At 42.6% G+C, this 22,048-nt stretch overlaps 1 protein-coding gene and 1 long non-coding RNA gene across 4 annotated transcripts in view; one reads left to right on the top strand and one right to left on the bottom strand.

Annotated features, from left to right (window-relative positions):
* The window catches only part of LOC125924885 (uncharacterized), an 85,684-nt gene extending 85,015 nt beyond the window's left edge, over positions 1–669 (bottom strand). For 2 of the 3 annotated variants that reach the window (XR_007458614.1, XR_007458612.1), the window contains exon 1: positions 356–468. This is a non-coding gene — a long non-coding RNA (uncharacterized LOC125924885). The other variant, XR_007458613.1, reaches the window with a different exon arrangement.
* Positions 670–768: 99 nt separating this feature from the next.
* PCMTD1 (protein-L-isoaspartate (D-aspartate) O-methyltransferase domain containing 1) overlaps positions 769–22,048 on the top strand; it is a 67,653-nt gene continuing 46,373 nt past the window's right edge. The window contains exon 1 of the mRNA XM_049633714.1: positions 769–926. The gene's annotated coding sequence lies outside the window, so the exon portion shown is untranslated. The remainder of the gene's footprint in view (positions 927–22,048) is intronic.

A 22,048-nucleotide genomic window follows, 5' to 3' on the forward strand; every position in this document is an offset into this window, starting at 1 on the left:
CAACTTTCGAACCCCTCTCCCTCAAAACCCTTTCTCTCCGCTAACGCGCTGCGGGATGTTTACGCAAGCCACGAGGAACTTGCTTGGCACACGTGTCACCGGGTGTAAGTGCTCAATTTGCTAAATGATGAACACGTTAGCTGTGGGGGCAAGCCCAACGCCTGAGCCAGGCCGAGAACGCAGGGAAAGGCGCTGGCCCGGCGGCGGAGGCGTTAACACCGGGCGGTGGGGAAACTTCTGGGCTCCAAGCCGTCACTTTAAGGCGGCACAATCCTGTGGAAAATGCTTGCTCTTCAGATAAACCGGTGAGCACGTTCCGCAAAAGCTTCTGTATAGTTACCCCGCGGGGACGCACCCTCGCAAGTGCTCCGACACCTAGACGCCCCGTCCCGAAGCGCGGCGTGATAGAACGGCCTCCCCGAGGGGGGCCCTCCACCCTCAACTCCAGCGCCGCCGCCGCGGCCCGCCTCTCACCTATTCGGCCCCTAGGCGTCCTGACGCTAGGAAGGGGGCGAGGAGGGCGATGCCCTGTTCTCGCGGGATCTCTCTCGACCGGGGCCGTCCCCAAGTCTCCTCAAGACCTCGCGTTGTTTGGGAGTGGGGGCGGAGCAATCCCTGTGGCGGGGAGGGGCGGAGCCGGATGGGGGCGTCCCCGAAGCCTTGTTGACTCCGGCGTCCTCCTGGAGCAGTTCTCGCGCCCCCTGCTCTGCGCATGCCTGGGTTCCCGACGACTCCCGGGGCCGCGACGGTCGGGCTTCCCCAGCCGCGGGTCCGGGCCCCGCCCCTCCTCCGGGCTGCAGCGGCGGCGGCGTTGGCGGCGGCGGTGTGGTGGCGGTGGGGGCGGCGGGCTGCCGTGGAGCCCGCCGAGTCCTAGCGCCTGACCCTGCGCGTCGCTGCGGCGGGCCGGACGGACCGTCTCGCCGCAGGTAACGCCGCTGCCTGCGGACTCGGGGTCGTGCGGGTCGGCGCGTCCCGCGTGCTGGAGTGTGGCGGCGGGTCGGGGAGGTCGGGGGCTGGGGAGTCAAGGGAGGCCGGAGGTTTCGAAGGGGGCCGGGAGGTTGGGGGTCGGGGTCGGCAGGGTCGCAGGGGCCGGGAGTCGAGGGCGGTCGAGGGAGTCTGGAGGGGTCGAAGGGTATGGGAGGTCTGGGCGGATGGTCCTTGGGCTCTGACCCGGGCTCGGGGACCAGGACTCCCTGACGCTGCGGTCCGAAGACACCCACGGGCCCCTTCAAGGCCTTTTCAGTTCCACCCCGTGACTTTCTGTTGTTGTTTTGATTTGGAAGGAAGAGAATCCAGCCTACGTAGGCTCGGGGAAGCCTCGGGGGTTGAGGCTGGGAAGGGATTTACGAGGCTAGAGCAGGCGCTAACATTTTCTTACTTTCTGGTTTTTTTTGTTTGTTTGAGCGTTTACTACCGTTCAAGTGTGGTGCCCGTTTTTTAGGGCGTTTCGAACACTGACGTAGAGAGGAGCCCTGAGTAGAACGAGCGGGAGTAATCTTGCAAATGCAAGATTTTTTTTTTTTTTTTAACTTCTAGTACTGTATTTTTGTAGGTCTTTTTTTTTTTTTTTTAAACTGAGAAGTCATAACTATGTTTTGAGAATTACACATTAGAAGTATTTGGGTACGGAGGAGAAAGTACAGTTTTACCAGTGGCTATTTTCTCCCGGTTATTTTTTTAATTAACAAAATTACTACGTGCTCTTTAAGAAAAAAAGCAGCTAAACAATGAAGACGTCTGCTCCCCACCCCCTACCCCCCATTTTCCCCTCTTACTACCCAGGGTAACCAGTCTACAAGTGTGGTGTTTAGCCATTCAGGATTTTTCTATGCATGTAAGTATGTTTTAAGAAGAAAATTGGGATTATACATAGTATATATGCTTTTTATTGGCCAAGGGTACTCACATTTAGTCCTCCATTTTATTACATACCTCATTCTTTGTAAAAGCTACATAGCTATGTTGGTTTTTTAATGCTGAACGTTGTATCCAGTTTTTCTGTAACGTTTCAACTATTATTAAGTAGCTTTTAACAAGGGTTACAAGCTGTTATTTTGAAACAAATGTGGTAAAACTTCAAGATTGTCTAAGGCCAGATGGGGATACTTACATATTAGGCAAGTTAAGTAATATGTTTACACAGAGCTTAAGGTAGCTTACATGAAGCTTGGATGACTCCATAAAGCAGGTTTCTAAAGTAGTTTCTTTTTTGTTTTTTGGTACGTGCATTTTTCAAGGTAGATTTAAATTCCGTACGGTCAGTTGAGAACAAATTCAGTTCCTTAAACTTGAACCTGCTCATGTGAAGAAAAAGTAAAAGGTAGAAAGCCAGTGGCCTAGAAGTTTGCATTTCAAAACAGATTAAAAAAACGAAACCTCCCAGCAGCCAGGGACTAAATATTTTGATAGTCGACCCTAGGGAGTGAGCTGTAAGTGAAACGATGATACTACACCGCTTGCTATTAAATAAGACAGAAAGCTGGGAAATTGTCACATTTTGTATTTCTGTGTGCAGAAGTGCTGGAGGCCGTGTTGATCTAATCACTGGCATGTATTTATTAACAATGCACTGTGTGTTCATCCTCTTGCTGGCTTCCAGGGAAAACATAGAACCGAATAAGATCATCACAAAGAAGTCTGGTTCTAAAAGCATGCATATGTCCTGAAATCTTAGGCCCAAGTGTGTACTTTTTGGGGGAGCTGTGGCTCAAAAGGAGGCAAAATATCTATGGCATTTTAGTTACAGTTGCTGGTAATAATATGCTTTTTCTTTTTTATTTCTAACAACATAGGTGGCATTCTCTCCAGTCTGAGGATTAATAAACAGGCTCTGATAGATTAACTTAACTGCTCAAGATCTCATCACCTTTTTAGTGGTGGTGGCTGCGTTAGATTCAGGATGAAGCCAAGAACCTGTGTTTTCTTCTCTGCCGTGTTGCCTTTCATTAACGAACAGTGTCTTACAAAATTGTTGAGCTTAGAGTTTTTCCCTCTCTTTGTGCTTAGAGATGTTCCTTACAAAATAGAGACACGAGTATAATCAAATGCATTCAAAAATAGCCTAAAAATATTATGAAACTCTGGTATCCTTTTAGATGAGGTTTCTGGTGCTGTGTTATTAAAATATACCTTGAGCTGGTGTCATTAAGAAGGTGAAGGATTGTGTTATTTTAGTCACTCTGATGGCATGCTAAATTTGGGTATCATAGTAAATTGTAGTTATTGCAGGTGTCTTCTTAAAAACTTGGATGGGTAACCTCATATAGGTTAACATTTTTATGAATTATAAACTAAGATAAAAAGAGTACAAAGAAGGCCCTAAAAAATGATCTCATTTTTAGTATTTTGTAGTTTCTCAAAAGCTCATCATGACAATTTAATAAAGTGTAGGTCCTAATATTATGGTATATAGTACGTGTTTTAGTTTCCTCGCATATGTCACACAGTTGCATTTTAAAGAAATACGGCAGAAACTGAAGTTCATAAAGTACGATCAGTTGTAACATGTATTTGAGAAGAAACCCACATATGGGAAAACATTTGAGCTTTTATTTCTTGGTGATTGTTAAGGATGGTAACTGGATTCATATCTAAATGACAGATCTGCTCTTGATTATCTCTTGGACAACTTAACACTGAATGCGAGTAGGTTTTATAGTTGTGGGATACAAAAATATTTCAGCACCAGAAAGATGTCTTTAGAGTATGTTAAGACCTATTGACTTTTCAGCTGTTGAAGGGTGGGGAATACAATGCTGCCTGTGTGTATTTTCAAAAATTAATAGATCTTATTGCTGATGGAAAGAAATAGTTTATTTTGCAGTTTAGCCTGAAAGTCTTTTTTTGAAGACACACATTCATGTGTCTCTGTCCCCCCCCCCCCCCCCCTCAAGAAACTATGTAGGTCCTATTAATGATAACAAGAGAAGCATTAGGTAGGATCCAGAGTTTAAAATGTAGTTGGGTTTTAAAAACTGTTTAAATCAACTATTGTGGAATTTCATAGAGGATTGTTGTTCCCTCAGTGTTCTGTTTCTGGGGAGAAACTAGTTAAGATGAAAGAGAAGCCAAAATAGAAGGGGGAAAAAACCTGGGAATTGGCTGTCTCAAGTAGACAGAGGGAGAGGGGTTTCCTGAAATAGTGGGTAATGAGTAGAGTCAAATGTGTGGATGGATGTCAAGGAAGATAAGGACTTAAAAGTCACACTTCTTTGAGCTTTGAGATACTGGAAAATTATCTAATTATAATTATACTGTGTTAGCTGGGTCTTGCTGGGGGTTGAGTTGGAATAATTAACACTTTTCAGTCACTTGCAGGCTCTTAGAACCTGTAATAATCACATCATCATAAGTCAGTTTGTAATCTCAGTTCTACGAGCATCTGAAGAGCTGTGGAATGCACGGTGCTGGCAAGGCTTTGTCTTCTCTGTAACTTGCACAAGCCAGCATCTCAGACTTGTGCCTTCGTGTGGCCTTTGTGCATTTTCTCATCCCACTTCTCTGCAAGTGTTACTTTAGATTGAGTTCACAGCTCCGTTTTTAGAGTTGTCTTTTCTCTTTTCCAGTCGCACGCACACCCATGGTTTCCACTGTTCATTCCCTCCCCTGCTGAAGTCCCAGTGTGCACTGCCAGCCTCATTTTCTTTCCTAAGCTTCAGACCTGCCTTCTGTTCTTGATAAACTCTGTAAGTAACTCTCATTTTGTGATCTGGAACGAGAAGATTCAGAATTAAACTGTGTCCTTTACACATTGAATCTTCCCCTCATTTTCTTGTGTATTTTTTAATGGTCTTACCACTTTCTTAGTCACGTAGGCTTAAAATCAAAGGTTACCTTTGATTCTTCATTCTCTCTTCTTCACACAAATTCTTTGTACTTCTATTGCGTTACGGTTCAGAAATCAGGTTCTCCTGCTGCTTTTCCATTTTCTCAGCAACAGAATGCTTTTAATCCCTTTGCCTCAACTGCCATTAATAGGAGACATCCCTAATCTCAGGTTTTGCCATTCATCGTGCATACTGCTGTCAAATTAATTGTCCTAAAGGCAATCCTGATCATGTTTTCCCCGCCTGACAGAAGCAAACAAAACAAAACACACTTCTTGAATGTTTCTTATGCCAGCCTTTGTACTTAACGCTTTGTTCTCATTTGGTCGTCCTAGTAGTTTTCTGTTGCAGATACTACTTTCCCCCTCTACAGATGAAGAAATTTAGACCTTGCAAGCCTGGAAGGTTGCTAGTTGGTAGAAGAGGTGGAATTTGAATCCCGAACGTGTCTTCCAGCTGTTTCTCCCCAGAGTGGCTCCTGATCAACTCTAGAGTGAAGTTCTTGTTCCTTAGGTTTGCTTTTCAGGTCTCAGCGCTCTTTTTGGAAGTTAACTCGTTTTATTCAAACTTGTGTTTGCATTCTTTCTGTAAGAGAAAGAATGTAAACTCTCTTGGTTTCTCACGCATTTCCACTTGGAATTTTCTCCCTCTACTATCTCTGCCTTCTGAAGTCCTTCAAGTAAAAAGGCTAGCAGATACAGCTTATTTCCTCTTTTCTGTCTTCGGAGTGGTAAGGTCTCCCCTTACTCGTGTAGTTGCTTAACCTCTTGATAATCACTTTCTCTTCTGAATTTGTCTTTGAGTAGTCTAACAGTTGTAACTGGATTATAAAATCCTGAAAGCAGAAACCATATCTTACTGTTGTATTTCCCAGGGGATGCTCAGGAAACACGTGTGGACGAATATGAAAATGATCACTAGTCATCTGCTCCTTTAATGGCATTTAAGTAGGGTTTGATTTTAGTTGCTAGATGACACAAACAGTAGTTTACTGGAGTTTTTAATTGTGTGTATATATATAACAAAACCAGATTTTCTTGTTATAGGCTATCAAACCAGTTCTTTGTTTCCAGCTTGATTATGATAATCCTTATTGAGTATGACAATTGGTTATGATAATTGTGATAAGTTTATTTATTTATTTTTTAAACATTTATTTATTTTTGAGACAGGGAGAGACAGAGCATGAACAGGGGAGGGTCAGAGAGAGGGAGACACAGAATATGAAGCAGGCTCCAGGCTCTGAGCTGTCAGCACAGAGCCCGACGCGGGGCTAGAACTCACGGACCGCAAGATCATGACCTGAGCCGAAGTCGGCCGCCTAACCGACTGAGCCACCCAGGCGCCCCGATAAGTTTATTTTTAAAAATGCTGTTTTGTTTTTCTATATGCATATGTGAGTTCATTGTATATAAAAGTTCTTAAAATTAATGGTTTGACATTTGAATTCTTTTCTATGCTGTTAGATCTTCAAATGAACTGTAATATTCTCATAATTCTTTGGCCTCAGCTTCTTCTCTGCTTATATGGATATGAAAGGCAGAATAAAACTTTCCCTATACTGCAGTGTCATTTTCTTCCTTTTGGTGATATCGGGACTCTCCCCAGCTGTATGATTAGCTGAAATGTCCTCCACAAATTACACATAACTCTTTGCTTCCTAAAGAGTTCACGTGAAATTTCAGACTTATTTGAACCCATCAAGGTTAATGGTTACCATGCAGAATTTACAATTTTATATTTCTCCGGTATCTGTCTTTGCATCCCATATCGTGTTACAGTTTAGTAACTTATTAAGTAATTATTGTCTCATTAAATAATAACGAGGTGGGATATCTTGGTGATGGTGTTGGGGGAGACATTTGGGGTTTCTTTGGGGACGCTGAATGCATGATTATAAAGGAGTGAGGTTGATTCTCAAGCTAATCAATAATTTGCCAGTCTGCCTGCTGTCAACTTTCTAAAGTGTTCACAGCAACCACACATGCTCTGGAAATAAAAGTTATAAGCAAGTTTAAAATAATTCATCGACTTTAAAATTAGGTAATATAGTCACATGGTTCAAATTTCAAGTGTACAAAAAGTTTTGTACACTGGAAATGTCTCCTCCTCAGCCTTATGCTTTCCCCACTGGGACGTAGCCATTCAACTCTGGCATGATGTAAAAGTAAGAGTTTACTTGTATGCAAGTAAATGTGAATAAATACTCTTTCTCCTTACATACAGATGAGGTACACTGCACATGGTTTTTCACTGAATTTATCACTCATTCCATATCAGTAGGTAAAAAGCTTCATTCTTTAATAATATGTTTTGCAGCCTCGAAGTATTTGCCCTCTATAGTCACATATACAGATTGTGTATGTAATAATTTAACTATATTTTCTCTTGGTGGGCATTTAGATGGTTTTCAGTTGTTTACTGCTATACCCCTTGAAGCAACAATTCGAAGGAAGAGAATGAAAAAGTAGCAGCTTTTTCCCTGTAGGGGAAAATAAAGCTTGAAAGCTGAAATGGATGTTTCATGGTGGGGAATGAAATGGCTATCTTTTCTGCCCTGGATGATTAATGGCTAAGTGAATGGAGAGAAGGCAAAAAGGACAGTTCGTGCAAAAATGCTTGCTGGAATTCATCGTCAACTGTTGAATTGGTAGAGTAGGGACAGCAGTCCTTATGGGTAGTTCCCAGGACTAGTGTGCCCTGGGCAAAGGTCAGCCCCAGATGTGTTTGGAAGGGCTGAGAAGTAATCCTCGATACCTAGAAACTGGTCTCTGGGACTGTGGCCTTTAACAATATACTTCATATAGATCGGAAAGCCATTCAGGTGATGAACTAAATTCCCTGTGTATCATCTAGAAGGAAATCTCAGGGCCTGCAATGCAGTCTAGTTCATGTGGTTGTTAGGTTTTTTTCTTTATTGTATTATTGCGTGTTCCAAGATCAGATTTGAACTACTAAAATGAATGAAATTAAAAGAAAATTTCCTTCTTCAGTGAGCCTCCCCCCCCCCCCCCCCCCCCCATCTATTCCTGTTAGGTTGCTTGGGCAATGGTTTTTTTAATAGTGTGGTGTGAATCCTTTCAGATTTATAAACGGGAAGGACACATTCATACATTTTAAGAATGTCAGTCAGAATCCTGTTGAATAAATAAATGGTAAGAATGATAAAAGTCACAATTGAGTGAAATAAGTGAATAAGGTGATGATGGGATACAAGGTAAACAGTGAATGCCCTTTGATTCTTTCAGACCCAGGGTGCTATAAACACAGAGCACTGTCCTGTGAAGTGTAGCGACTGCTTAGGTTCTCTGGCCGCTCTATCAGGTTACCCCTGACAGGTCGTAGTTTTTTTTTTTATGTTTATTTCCAAAGGAGGGAGAGACAGAGTGTGAGTGGAGGAGGGGCAGGGAGAGAGAGGCGTGCGCGCAGGCAGACACACACACACACACACACACACACACACACACACACACACACACACACAGTTCCGAAGCAGGCTCCAAGCTCTGAGCTGTCAGCACAGACCCAACGCGGGGCTTGAACTCACCAACTGAGATCATGACCTGAGCCGAAGTCAGATGCTCAACCCACTGAGCCACCCAGGCGCCCCCTGACAGGTCGTTTAAGTTGTGTAGCCTGTGACTTTTATTTTTTTTAAAGTACTACCATATGCCTTAACAGTGATGTGTTTTCTTTGTCATTTGGCAGTCATTCTGTCTTAAATGTGGGATTTGAGTGTTCTGATTGGCATTAAAAAATCAGGTTTTAGATGTTTGATAGATTGGTCTTTTCACAGTGGTCCTGCATATGGTTTAGGTTTTTAGAACAGTGGTTCATTTGCACTGACTTATTTCTGTACACCTGTGATTCTCTTTGGTCACCTAACATGCGCTTTACTAATCATTGTAGAAATAATAAGGAAAACATGGTTTGTTTTCACTTTTTTCTCCATGTAACAGCAGTGGGAATTCACTGTAGAAAACCCAGAAAATACAGATAAAGAAGCAAAGGATTGTCAGGAGTTTACCACCCTGGGATGGTATATCCCGTAGTTAATTCTGAGAGATTGCTATGTTACTGAGAATACAAACTAGAAAAGCCCAGCTTTATAAATCGTGCTACCACATGAGGCAGATAGATTGGGTGATGGAAGTGTGGGAAAATGTGTTTTGAGTTTTCTCCCATCTGGATTCTTCGCTAGGTAACTGAGGCCGTGGTAGGCCCTCCGCTTTGTCGATTTGTGCACATGTCCTGCCCAACGCGAGGTTGGTCCCCTGTTGGTGATGGGGGAGCTACGCGCCTCACTCAGCTTTTGTTCCGCTTACATGTCGTTGTGTTTCAGTAGTCCGTCTTTGAAATACTGGAATACTTTGAAGTACCTCTTAATGCTTAGAATGAGTACCTTTCAGTTGTCTGTAATCTTGTTACTCTCAGTCGTGTTAGACAAAAAACATTTTACTAATTTAAATGATGTCCGTTATTTCATTTGATTCTTAAAACTGAGGCATAGTCCATAGGAAGGGTAATGGGCGCTGGTGAGGTTGACGGTGTTAAGGTAAAGGCCAGGAGCTCAGACCTTCATAAATGTTTAGATTCTGTGTTTTTTTCCTCACTGTTCACCCCGAGTTTGTTTTAAAGTTCAGTGTCTACCTGCTTCCTTTTATATCCATTACTACTCTCTGTTGTGTAGAACATTATTAAAATCAAGTCCTGCTCTTGAATGTCTCCATATTTTTTGTCTAGTGTGTCTTTCCATTCGTTTTTAGTGAGACACAGAAAACATTTACCTGTAGGCAGTCTATTTTTAAAAGGATGCTGCTCCCTCTTGAGGTCAATCTGGAATCATACTACAGTAAAAGAATAAATTATTTGTTTATTTTTATTTTTAAAATTTTTTAATGTTTATTTACTTTTGAGAGAGAGAAAGCGCTAGCAGGAGAGGGCAAGAAAGAGGGAGACAGGACCTGAAGCAGGCTCCGCGCAGTGAGCGCAGAGCCAGACGCGGGGCTCGAGCCCACAAACTGTGAGATCATGACCTGAGCTGGAATCAAGAGTTGGCCACCTAACCCACTGAGCCACCCAAGGCGACCCCCAAAGTCTTTTAAAATTAAGTACATGCCAACTTGGTGAACTTCTTGTTCTTTTTAAAATACTTACTTTGAGGGGCGCCTGGGTGGCTCAGTCGGTTGAGCGTCTGACTTCGGCTCAGGTCATGATCTCACGGCTCGTGAGTTCGAGCCCCGCGTCAGGCTCTGTGCTGACAGCTCGGAGCCTGGAGCCTGCTTCGGATTCTGTGCCTCCCTCTCTCTCTGCCCCAACCCACTCGCATTCTGTCTCTGTCTCTCTCAAAAATAAATAAACATTAAAAATTAAAATACTTACTTTGAGACACAGCGTGTGCCTAAGAGAGAGAGTGGGGGAAGGGCACAGAGAGAGGGAGAGCGAAAATCCCCAGCAGGACCCACACCCAGCACAGAGCCTGAACCTGGGCTCACAAACTGCAAGATCATGACCTGAGCCGAAATCAAGAGTTGGACTCTTAACTGACTGAGCCATCCAGGCGCCCAGTACTCCGTTGAAATATGACAGTTTTGAATCTGCTACAAATCTTGGCAGGTACCAACAGCTAAGAAAAGATGTATATGTTGTACAGGGTCTTACGCTGAACTGAATTTTTGTAAGCGCTCAGTGAATCTGCATAGTAGCTCTCCATAATTCTAAAAGTAAGGTCAGGAATTAAGCAGTACTGTGCCCTAAGAGGTTTTCAAGCTTGAGCTTATATTTAGGCACACTTTTTCCCAGTGGTGTAAGTATTAGAAACACTGCAACTTTTTTGTAGTGCTGTGTTCAAGGGTTAGGATTAGGCATAGGTTTTCTAAGAGAAAAATGATTACATGGCTTAATAATAACCAGACCAAACAGTTGATGGTTTTATTTTTTGCAGTTTTCCCAGTTGGTACTTCAAATTGAATTTCAGGGTCTCTATGAGGTTCTTTTACTAAAAATTAGTCTGTGGTGTAGTTATTGTTGATTCAGCTGGAGGATTTGTGACCATGCATTAAGAGAAAATGAATTCCATGGGGCGCCTGGGTGGCTCGCCGGTTGTAAGCATCTGGCTTCGGCTCAGGTCATGGTCTTACAGTCGGTGGTGCATTCTAGCCCTACACCAGGCTCTGTGCTGACAGCTCGTAGCCTGGAGCCCGCTTCAGATTCTGTGTCTCCCTCCGACCCTCTGCTGCTTGCTCTCTCTCTCTCTCAAAAATGTTAAAAAAAAAAAGAAAATGAATTCCAAGTTCTGTCCAGGGATACGAGCATGTGTCTTTGCACTGATTATTCTTGCGATCTCTTATTTCCTTTCCTGTATCTCGGGGGGAAAATAGGTTAGGTGACAGTGGACTTGGGGTACATATTACACATTTAAGTTGGGTTTGTTTGATTCCCTGTGGAGCAGTACTCTGCTGGAGAAAGAGGGGGTAAATAAAATCTGGGGAGTGTATGTAGTAGACAAGTAATGTCCTTCCCCCCCCCCCCCCCAAAGAGGTTCATGTTTTAATTTCTGGAATCTGAATATGTTACTTTCTATGGCAAAGGGAAATTAAAGTTGCCAGTCCCCTGACCTTTGAGTTAGGAAGACTACGCTGGATTTTCCTGATGGGCTTGGCGTAACCACAAGGTTCCTGGTGGGAAGCGAGGACAGGAGGTGGAGCGAGGAGGACTCCGCCTGATGTTGCTGGCTTTTCAAGATTCAGCGAAGGGTCGTGAGCCAAAGAAGTAGGTGGATATTAGGCCCTCGAAATGCAAGAGAACAAACCCTCTTAAAGCTTCCAGGAAGGAATCCAGCCCTGCTGACACCATCGTCTGAGCCCCACGAGACCGGTGTCAGACTGTTGACCTCTAGAACTGTCATGGAGTGAAGTTGTGTGGATTTAAGTCACTGATGTTTGCGGTGGTGTGTTAGGGCAATGGTAGGAAAGTAAGGTAGGTACGTAGAGAGCATTTGCTCTCTTAGGGAAATGACTGCTAAGCAGTCCCTTCCCCCAAGAAAACACGAAGATGACCCTCCTAAAACTGATAAAACTAGTGCTACTGGGATTTTGTCTTTTGTGTGTCGTTTTTTGAGAGCACTGAAGGGAGTGAGCGCTACAGGGAGGGGTGGAGGGAGAGGGAGAGAGAGAATCTTAAGCAGGCTCCACTCCCAGCACGGAGCTTCACGTGGGGCTCTATTCCGTGAGGTCATGACCAGAGCAAGATCAGGAGTTGGATGCTTCACTGACTCAGCCACCTGGGCGCCCCAGTGCTAGTGGGTTTAAATGGTGGTGGCCTCGAGCCCCTGCCAAGTGGATTTCCTCTCATTTTTGCAGCTTCCTGGAGGCACCTCTGAATTTCTGGAGCTGCTTCTTTTCTTTAATGATAAAGTTGCTCTACTGGGCAAGTGGGTCAGAATGGTGTGCAGGATGCTAGTGAAGTTGGGAGAACCACAGGCATGAAGACCAACTGGAAGTTAGTTTTAGTACTCTAGCTAACATTAATAAGGATAATGACAGAATAGCATTCTGACTAAAGAGGAGTATGAATAATTGAAAAAATTGCTAGTTTGAGAGGTGAGGGACTAGAAAGTTTTGGGTTCACACATAATTTGGAGTGATGGCAGGAACCCCATCCCCTGTGAAATTAATCTGGAAACTTATTAGATGCACTGTGAAATTTGTGCTAAAGACGAGGAGGCTTTTGATTGAGTCAGCAGGGTAGTGGAAAGGAGAAATACGTACCTGCCCTAGAATCCCTGAGGCAGTTATGTTGGAGAAAGGCAGAAACAAAATCAACAGCCATGACATTGTTTTTCTGGCAGACGAGAGTCTGGGATCCTTGTCAGTTCGCTACGTGGAGTCTTTCCAGTTGGGAGGCAAGAGTCTTGTACTTGAAGAAGTTGTACATGTGCTTTGTTCTCAGTAGAAAGGAAAGACTATCCCTGCGCATTCACTGTAAATACACAAATTTCTACCCTAGGCTTGCCAGCTGTAAAACATGTTTGGAGAGATTAGAGTAAGGTAGTGGGATAAGACAAATTCTTACCAATTACTGTTTTTGAAAGTACTTTTGTTCCTCGAAAACACAAGTCCGTCCCAACCCAGCACTCCTTAAAATAAAACAAATGCCCTATAGAAACGTAAGGCTGTCTTTCTGGCAATTACCTCTTCTTTGCTGGTCAGTGCGTTTTAGCACAGTAGCACAGTGTGCGTGGCGTATTTAGTGTCATTTACTGTTGATTTCTTCCAAAATTGTTTTCTGCTGAATGAGTGATACAACAAATCTGTTGAATTCTTTAGTGCCTGCTTATATCTTTAGTTTTCCCTCTACGGTTTTCCAACTCTGGGACTGTTTTATTTCAAGAAATATTTTTTGATGCTCTTTTCTTTCATTTTGAAACGCCACTGACAAGAAGAAGTAACCTTTACCGTTGCTTATCCCTGGCGTTTGTTTCAAGAATTTGGCTCTGCTGTTAACCTGCTCCTTTATTTCTCTGTGGGTTTCTATTTTTGGCTTACCTAACGTGCATACATGAAATTGAATGAGTTTTTCAGTGGGTGATTTTGGCCTTTTCCAAGTATGCTAATAATTATTGAAATCTGTAGGGGGGAAATGGGCACCGGAAGGGTCACGTGCAGCATTTCACGAGCTCGTGTTTAAGCTGACTCCCAGATGCAGCCACTGAGCCATCCTCCGTCTAAAATCTTGACCACGATGGACTTCCTGGGCGGGAGTGTAAGGTGGTGGAATTGGCAGCTGCCCTCAGTGCTCTTAGTCTCTTGGCCCTCTGACGTTCCTCTGGGATCAGGAGGTACAGTTCTTGCAGCACGGAAAAGCTGGTGACAGGTGTTTAACATTTTGCCGTGAAACTAAAACTCAGATGGTTGGAAGTTAAAAAAACAACCAAGAACGTTTGCGGGAGATAGCAATTTAAGTCATACGCAAGGGACTGTGGACGTCTGGCTGCAAAGTTTCAGGCTGTTGTATTGTCGGTTCATTTTATTGCCTGTCTGCTTGTTCTCCGTCGCCTCACTGACCTGACTAGTCTCCGTGGTTGTCAGCATTGTATCAGTCTAGTCCGAACAGGCCGGAGAAACCACACAGGGTGATACGAACAGGGAAAGTTCAACGTAGAGAAGTGTAGAGAAACATTAACAGAATTGACTGGTCAGCAGAAAGAGAGCTCTAAAGAATATGGAAATAGAAGGATTCCCCTCTGCCCCTAAGGGCCATATTCAAGCACCCAAGGAAGAGGCCCACCCAGGGCTGAGATCCAGACTTCGTTGAGAGAGCGTGTGGCTCATTGGGTGGCAGAGAAGTTGCTCTGGTGCCTCCTTAATGGATTTTATAGAAATCTGCTTTCCGGGTACCGGGGAAGATGTTCACAGAGAGGTGTTTTCCCAGAGGCTGTCTTCGACCAACCACCCAGGGGAGGGCGCTGGGGGAAGCCACTGGCTGCTAACCCTCAAGCACCGCAGAAGCCTGCCGAACAGTGCACCGGACCTAGAAGCAAAGCCCTTTTTTCGTGCGGTGTCCGGCACCATCCACTCGTGCTCCGGCCAGACATTACCCGTCAGTAGGAATTGATGCAGGAGATAGAATTTTTTTCTATTTTCAATTGAATGAATTTGACATATGACACTGTATAAATTTAATATGTGTGATGTGTCACTGTGATACATTCATATCTTATGGTTGCCTTTGTAGCAATATTTTTCTTTTAATGTGTTTGGTTTTTTTTGTTGTTGTTGTTGTTGTTGTTGTTTTGAGAGATAGAGCATGATCAGGGGAGGGGCAAAGAGAGAGGGAGACACAGGATCCGAAGCAGGCTCCAGGCTCTGAGCTGTCAGCACAGGGCCCGACGCGGGGCTCAAACCCACCAGCTGTGAGATCATGACCTGATCCAAAGTTGGCGCTCAAGCAACTGAGCCACCCAGGCAACCTGCCTCTGTAGCTATATTTATCACATGACATAATTACAGTTCAGTATTGTCTGTATTCATTACGCTGGGCATTAGATCTCTGTAACTTATTAACTGCTCGTGGCATGTTTGTACTCTCAAACCCCATCAGTTTTACCCCCTGGTAACCATGATTTTACCCTCTGGAAGTAGAATATTCTTTTTTTTTAATTTTTTTAAGTAGGCTTCATGTCCACTGTGGAGCCCAGTGTGGGGCTTGAACTCACAACCCTGAGATCAAGACCTGAGCTGAGATCAAGAGTCAGATACTTAAGGGACTGAGCCACCCAGGCGCCCCAGAAAATTTTTGATTTGTACTTCATGTCTCTCTCGTGGAATCAGGGCAATTAACTGCTGCTGCTCTTAAAACCTCTCTCCATTGCTTTTCCTCCCTGTGCCATTCGAAACCTTTCTCCCAGCTGAAATGATGATAGACACCTTTTGACATAAAGGCCACTTCCTATTTTTATATTTTGTTCCCAGTCAGCTGGTCTTGACTGTTTCTCGTTTGCCTGTATTCTCTCACATTTAAATATCAAGAAGCAGTCCTAGTCCCCGGACCAAATATTTGAGCACTGCTTCTCTCTTTTTACTGCCCTGACTCAAAAATTAGCTCTGTGTACACCTTAAGGAAGGACTCTATGCTTCTTCCCTGGCTTACTTTAACACTATGGGGGTTTTGTTGTTTTAAAACCAGATAAAGTCTTGTTATCTCAGAAAAGTCGTCACTTTTTGAGCTTTTGTTGTATAATGTACTGGAAAGAAACTTGGAGCCTTGAATTCTGTCACAGTGGCCTTGAGCAAGTAGTTTTGTCCCCTGCGTGACTGGGTGAACTTGATACTTTTAGGAGTTTTCTTCTTTACAGTTTATTTTTCTTGACTTGCTTTTCACGGATATCAAAGTGCCGTATCTTATCTGGGTTTATATGCACAGAAAACTGTATGAATTATGCCTCTGCTGTCATGGATCACAGACTTTAAAAGCTTTAAATTCTAGAATGAGATTTCAGGTGTCAGCAATACATAGGCATCCCCCGTTTTATGAAAGTCCACATTGTACCACTTGGCTTTTACAAAAGACCTGCATTAGTAGCTGTTTTCACTAACTGAAGGAAATTGGAAGAGAATTTTCACTTTTATGAAAAGAGCCATTACCTTACTAACGTAGGTCTTTCTTAAAGTGGCCTTGGAAAGACTTTGGGGGTGGGGAGAATACCTTTGCCTCAGGCCCCTTTGGGTTGAGAAAGTTTTCTCAGGGACACTCTGGGATAGCCCAGGAAACCTGTAGTTTGTTTTTGACTCATTTTATTCTCCTTTTATTGTGACTGCCACAGTACCTTGCTGTAAGGAAGATGCCCAAAAGGTCTTGTAAAAGTGAATGATTTAGAAAATGTGGTACACATGCCCCGGTTGCTTTCAGGTTGCCTTTCTGAACACATTTTAATTACCAACCTTTGTGTAACTCTTTGTACTTACAGTATTTGCAAAACTAAAGTATTCCTTCTTTTATGAAATTTATTGTGGTTTCACATTGCATTAATAATTCAGAAGAACATTTGTTGAAGTCCCCTGCCCGCGCCCTCCTCCTCCCCCACTGTGTTTTTGTCTCTTTGTATCTATTTTTTCCTAGTGAGAGTAATCTCCTCACTTCCCATCCTGAGGGCATTAAAGTGTCCTCAACTCTTTCCACCTTTATTAAGGACTCTGGAATCTCTACTGTGGTATCTCTGCTCCCAGGTTAACGTAGTATCATTACATTGTTGAAGATTATTTGTATGTTTACAATATTTTTTTTTACATTTTTTTAATGTTTATTTGTTAGAGAGAGAGAGTGAGTGGGGAAGGTGCAGAGAGAGAGAGAGAGAGAGAGAGAGAGGGAGACACAGAATCCGAGGCAGGCTCCAGGCTCTGAGCTGTCAGCATTGAGCCCAATGCCAGGCTCGAACTCGTGAATCTTAAGGTCATGACCTGAGCCGAAGTCAGCTGCTTAACTGACTGAGCCACCCAGGTGCCCCTGTTTACAATAATTTTTTACATATTTTTGGTAGCACACATTTGTCTGTTTCTGGCTATTACATTCCTTGTTAACTTGCTTTCATTTTGAACTCCTGAAACATTCATTTTGCCTTTTTTTTTTTTTTTTGTAACTGTAGTATCGCCAACTAAATATTAAGCTCTGTAAGCTTTTTCTCTTCTGCGATGAAGTATGCCCCAAAGCAGACCAGAGTAATAGTGCAGTGGAGGGTATAACTTGTCTAGCACTCAGATATCTCTGCTCTTCTTCCCATATCTTTTTACTGGGAAACTAAACAAAATTGATCACTGGGGGTGGTCTTGAATTAAATTCTTTGTTATAAGGTGCATCAGTCTCAAAGGCAGAAACAGCCTGAGAGGTCTGTGTAACTCAAATATTGGTCTCACCCTTCCATTTTCATTAAATGAATATCATGCCGAAGTTACTTTATTCATTCATTTAGTCTCTTTCGTCATTTACTGTTTGCTTCCACGATAGCCTCTCTGGTAAGTGATAGAAATTGGTGAGTAGCATGTGGAGCTTTCTCTTGAAGAAAAACAGTCCTACAGTCAAGTGGGTGAGAAATGAAATAACTTTGTGGAGCAGTGTTTCAGGTATAGTCACGGGTGTTTGAGAGCACTGAAGAAAGGCACTGTTGTGGCCTCAGTGTTTGTGTCCCTGAAAAATTTTAATGTCGAAGCCGTAACCCCGAGTGTAGGTGTATTTGGAAATGAGGCCTCTGAGGAAGTAATTAAGGTGAGTACAAAAGGGTAAGGCTCTGATCCTGTAGGAATAGCGTCTTTATAAGAGGAGCTGTCAGTGTTGGTTCTCTGACCACACAGCAGGGAAAGGCCATGTAAGAGAGTTCTCACCAGAAGCTGACCATGCTGACACCCTGATCTTGGATTTCTAGCCTATAGAACTGTAAGATAATTTCTGTTGTTTAACACCAGCCTGTGGTATTTTGTTATGGTAGCCTTAGCTGACTGATAGGCCCCTGAGTGTTCTGGAGGTGGGCTTAGAGGAGATTTCTAGGAGGAAGGGTTCCTTCTAGATTGAGAGATCATTGTAAAGCACTTGGTTGAGTGCTAGGCATCTAATAAATGTAATACTTATTTAGTAAGGTACTTAAATTCCAATAATGGACAAAATCAGGCCTATGGAATTTCAGAACAAAGGTCGAATACTCTGCTTGTGGATGTGTGTACAGATGCAGGTATATTTGTAATAATACTGTTGTCCGGTGGTATGGGGTTCAGGTGACAGTCTGGGGAAGTTGAGGCTTTTGTCTCATGACCTTGTTTGTGGAAGAGAGACAAGTATCACCCTTGTTAGGGAGATTCATCTTGAGGGGACGGTGGCAGTGGTAGTGAGTTTGCTGTGGAGGATGGGAGCGACTGAAGGCCAGAGGTATTGCTAGGTGCTATTGAAAATCCAGTTGAGATTGAAGAACGGAAATCTTTAGTGGTACCAATCCAAGTGGTGGATTTTTTTTTCTTCTGTAACACTCCACGGTATAAAACACTACACAGAAGAGAGATACTGGATTGATGCAAAGTCAGGCGTTTACAAGAGGAGTGAGGCAGAAAGTTAGAACGAGGGGTTGAAATAATGGAAAGTAATGGAGTGAAGCCATGTTTATCGGACGTGTTTGGTTTGGGAAGAAAGTGATATTGATAGGCGTCAGCAGATTATGGTGCGTGGCCCAAACCTGGCCCACTGCCTGTTTGTGAATAGCCTGCAAACTAAGAATGATGTTTACATTTTTAAAAAGTTGGAAAAAAAATTTAAGACTAAGTGAGAATTATGTAAATGATACATAAATGTATCTATAAATATGTGTTATAATTTAAGTTGCAGTGTTCATAAATAAAAAAATTTGGAACACAGCCATACTTTGATTTACGTGTCGTTTGTGGCTGCTTTTGCTCTTACAGGCACAGAGTTCAGTAGTTGTTAACAGAAACTAAGGCCTGCCGGTCCTCAGGTATTTACTGAGCTCCTCAGTCTTTGATGGATGATCTTGGCTGTAGCACTAGTGACAATGAGTGTGGTGGTAGAAAAAGAATGGGCAAAGTAGATGTCAGATGTGGTTGTAGAATAAAATAAGGATCCGGGGGTTGGATAGCGGGCGGGAGTAGGTCCTTGCAGTTGAACTTTGGGGCTCGAGTAGTTGTTGAAGACGCTCGGTTACTTGTGAGAGCCGGAGCGCGGAGACCGCAGCAGAGATTCCAGGGCTCCTGCTACCGATGGAAGAGTGGACACTCGAGTGTCTTCCGGTGGGAGCGGGGGAATGGGAGATTGCTGTTAATAGATGGGAAGATGTAGTAGAGAAAAATGCAAAACATGTTTTCCTCCACCTTTTGCAACCAGAGTTTGGGTTTATTTTGAATCACTGTTTATCTTTTAGGCATTCATAAACAAAGGGAAAGTATGTATGTGTGTTTTCTGTAGCTTTCTGTTTTATACGTGTGTGTGTGTGTGTGTGTGTGTGTGTGTGTGTGTAGTTGTCCAAGTCAAGTTAACGAGCTCATACTGATGATTCCTTCAATTCTGTCCAGCATCGCAAGGTATATTCGCAGTGTCTTTCTCTAGTCATTCCATGCTTTGGTTTCCCTCAGAAACATCGTCCAGCTATTGAGATCTTGGTGAAAATTGACACCTAAAATCCAAAGTATTTTATAGATATTACATATAGATTTTTATGCATTTGATAAATGTTTCTTGAAATGGGACCATGGTCTTTTGTGAGGGGATGAAGTAAGCCTGTGTTAATGGAAACCGGTAACGGACTGAGTACTATGTGACAGGGACTGTTGTAGGCAGTTTACATACATTATCTCAGATACTTCTCATGCTAATCCTGTGAGGTAATTATTGTTACCAATATTGTTTTTATCATGTAGCAGCTAAGGCCTTGAGAGGTGAATGATGTTCCTGAGATCACATAGAAGTTATAGAATTAGGGTTCCAGTCTAGAACCTACACTGTGTTATATGATCTTTAAGTATAATTTTTATTTATGTTGACAACAGCACATTCTGTTAGAATATCACTTGTAATGAAGCTACGACCCTATATGAAATTATTATAATTTGATACATTAATATTCATTCTACAAATAATCTTTTTAAGGGGAGCAAATGAGTAAAATTGTTACATTCCTATTGGTATAAATCCTGTTGAATTCAGACCAAAATTTTACATTGCGTTAATGTTCTAACTCACCACTATAACCCGTGTGGATTCAGTCTAGATATACTTAATACATTGTTTTCTGTAGTAGTTTCATTTTGGACATTTTTTTTTCCTTACAATCTCCAACAAATTGTCATAAAGTCAGGTTTCAGTAATATTGCTTGCTATCAGTAATTAAATACTGAACCTAAGAAAATTTTCTGAATTTTTAAAGAAGAAGCGTTCTGCTCACTTAATTTTAAGAAATCTTGGCATGCCTAGGTGGATCTGTCGGTTAAGCATCCGACTGCTGATTTCGGCTCAGGTCATGATCTCACCATTCGTGAGTTCAAGCCCTGACACTGCAGAGCCTGCTTGGAATTCTTTCTCTGGTGGCCCTCCCCATCAAAATAAATAAACCTAAAAAAAAAATTTAAACAAAGGAGTAAATTCGGCCTTTTTGGCTTTATACTAATGTTTGAATAGATTTTCTCTTATCTAAGATTAGTATATAATGACTTGCAAAAACTTGGGTTTCTGACTTGTGTGATTTTTTTTTTTTCTAAGTTAAAAAAATGTTTTTCTAATGTTTGTTTGTGAGAGAGACAGAGCATGAGTGGGAGAGGGGCAGAGAGAGAGAGGGAGACACAGAATCCGAAGCAGGCTCCAGGCTCTGAGCTGCCAGCACAGAGCCCGACATGGGGCTGGAACTCACGAACCGGGAGATCATAACCAGAGACGAAGTCGGATGCTTAACCCGCTGAGCCACCCAGGTGCCCCAATGACTTGTGTGATCTTGGACAAGGCAGCTGCTGGGGCTCAGTTCTTTATCCATGAAATGAAGCGAGCTTTCTGTAACTGTTACCTTATAAGAAAGCTCTCTAATTTGACTTTAGCTTCTGGAGTTTGGTCTCTTAGTCCTGCATACCTGCCATAGTTCCTGAGGCGTAAGTAGGTGCCCAGTTTTGTTAATTGAATGAGGAAATCACCAAATGGAAGTCTTTTGTGCAAAACTTAGAATATCGAAATGGAAGGCAGTACTAGTAGCTTTGAGTAATTTTTTATTGAGAGCGAGAGCATTTAGTATTTTAAAGTGTACTATTAATAAACATTCTCAGTTATGAGTACGCAGTTTGCTGTTTACAGTTCGAAGCCCAATCTAATTAGTATGAAATAATTCCTTACATTGTTAAAAGCTTTCAGTGTGTCAGTTTATTGTAGCCAAGTTGAAAGTAATATTTAAACATTTTTTTTAATGAAGACACACTAACCATTTAAGAGACTAATTTCCATGAAAAGAGATTGTCTACTGAACTGAAGCCATTCTTTGACTTTCTGTCCTCCGTGTGCCTGTGTCCTGCTCAACTTGCTGGACCAGTGGTGAAGAAGTTGTCTAAGTGAAGCCTGGCGGGAGGTACTGAGCTATAGTTTAATAAGCTTTCACAAGCGTTTTGGTGGTTCAGTTTGGACAGTTTTCTCCAAATGAGTTCTGTTGGTACAAGATTAATCATTTACGGTGACCACTTACTTTAGAGCTTGTAGCATTGTGGTGATGATCTTATGATTACAGTTTAAGAACTTCCTTAACTTTCTCTGGGTCATGAGTAAAAACAGGGATAGAGTTATTTGTCCCAATAAATGAAATGAAGGTATAGTATCAAATGTGGTGTGTGTGTGTGTGTGTGTGTGTGTATTTGTCAAAGGGTCTCAGACCTACATTTGCTGTTTTATTTCTGATAATGTGAATATTAGTGGTAATGCATGACATTAGATCTATGAATAAGACTGAAATATGTCTTATATGGAAAATCTAGAACAAATTGTTCTCAATCGGTTTTCTTCACATGGGTAGTGCAGATAATACCACCTGTCCTGTGTAAATATCCTGGAGTAGTTAATGAAATTGTACGAGTTGGTATGGAAGCACTGCAAATTAAAATGATGTATAACGAGGTATTTTGTTCTATGTAGCTTTCACTGCCTGTCCATAGATAAAATGGTCATGGTGGCCTCTGGAAAGATACCATTTTATAAGGCCAAAA

Source organism: Panthera uncia, chromosome F2, assembly GCF_023721935.1.
Source record: "Panthera uncia isolate 11264 chromosome F2, Puncia_PCG_1.0, whole genome shotgun sequence".
NCBI classification, from domain to species: Eukaryota; Metazoa; Chordata; class Mammalia; order Carnivora; family Felidae; genus Panthera; species Panthera uncia.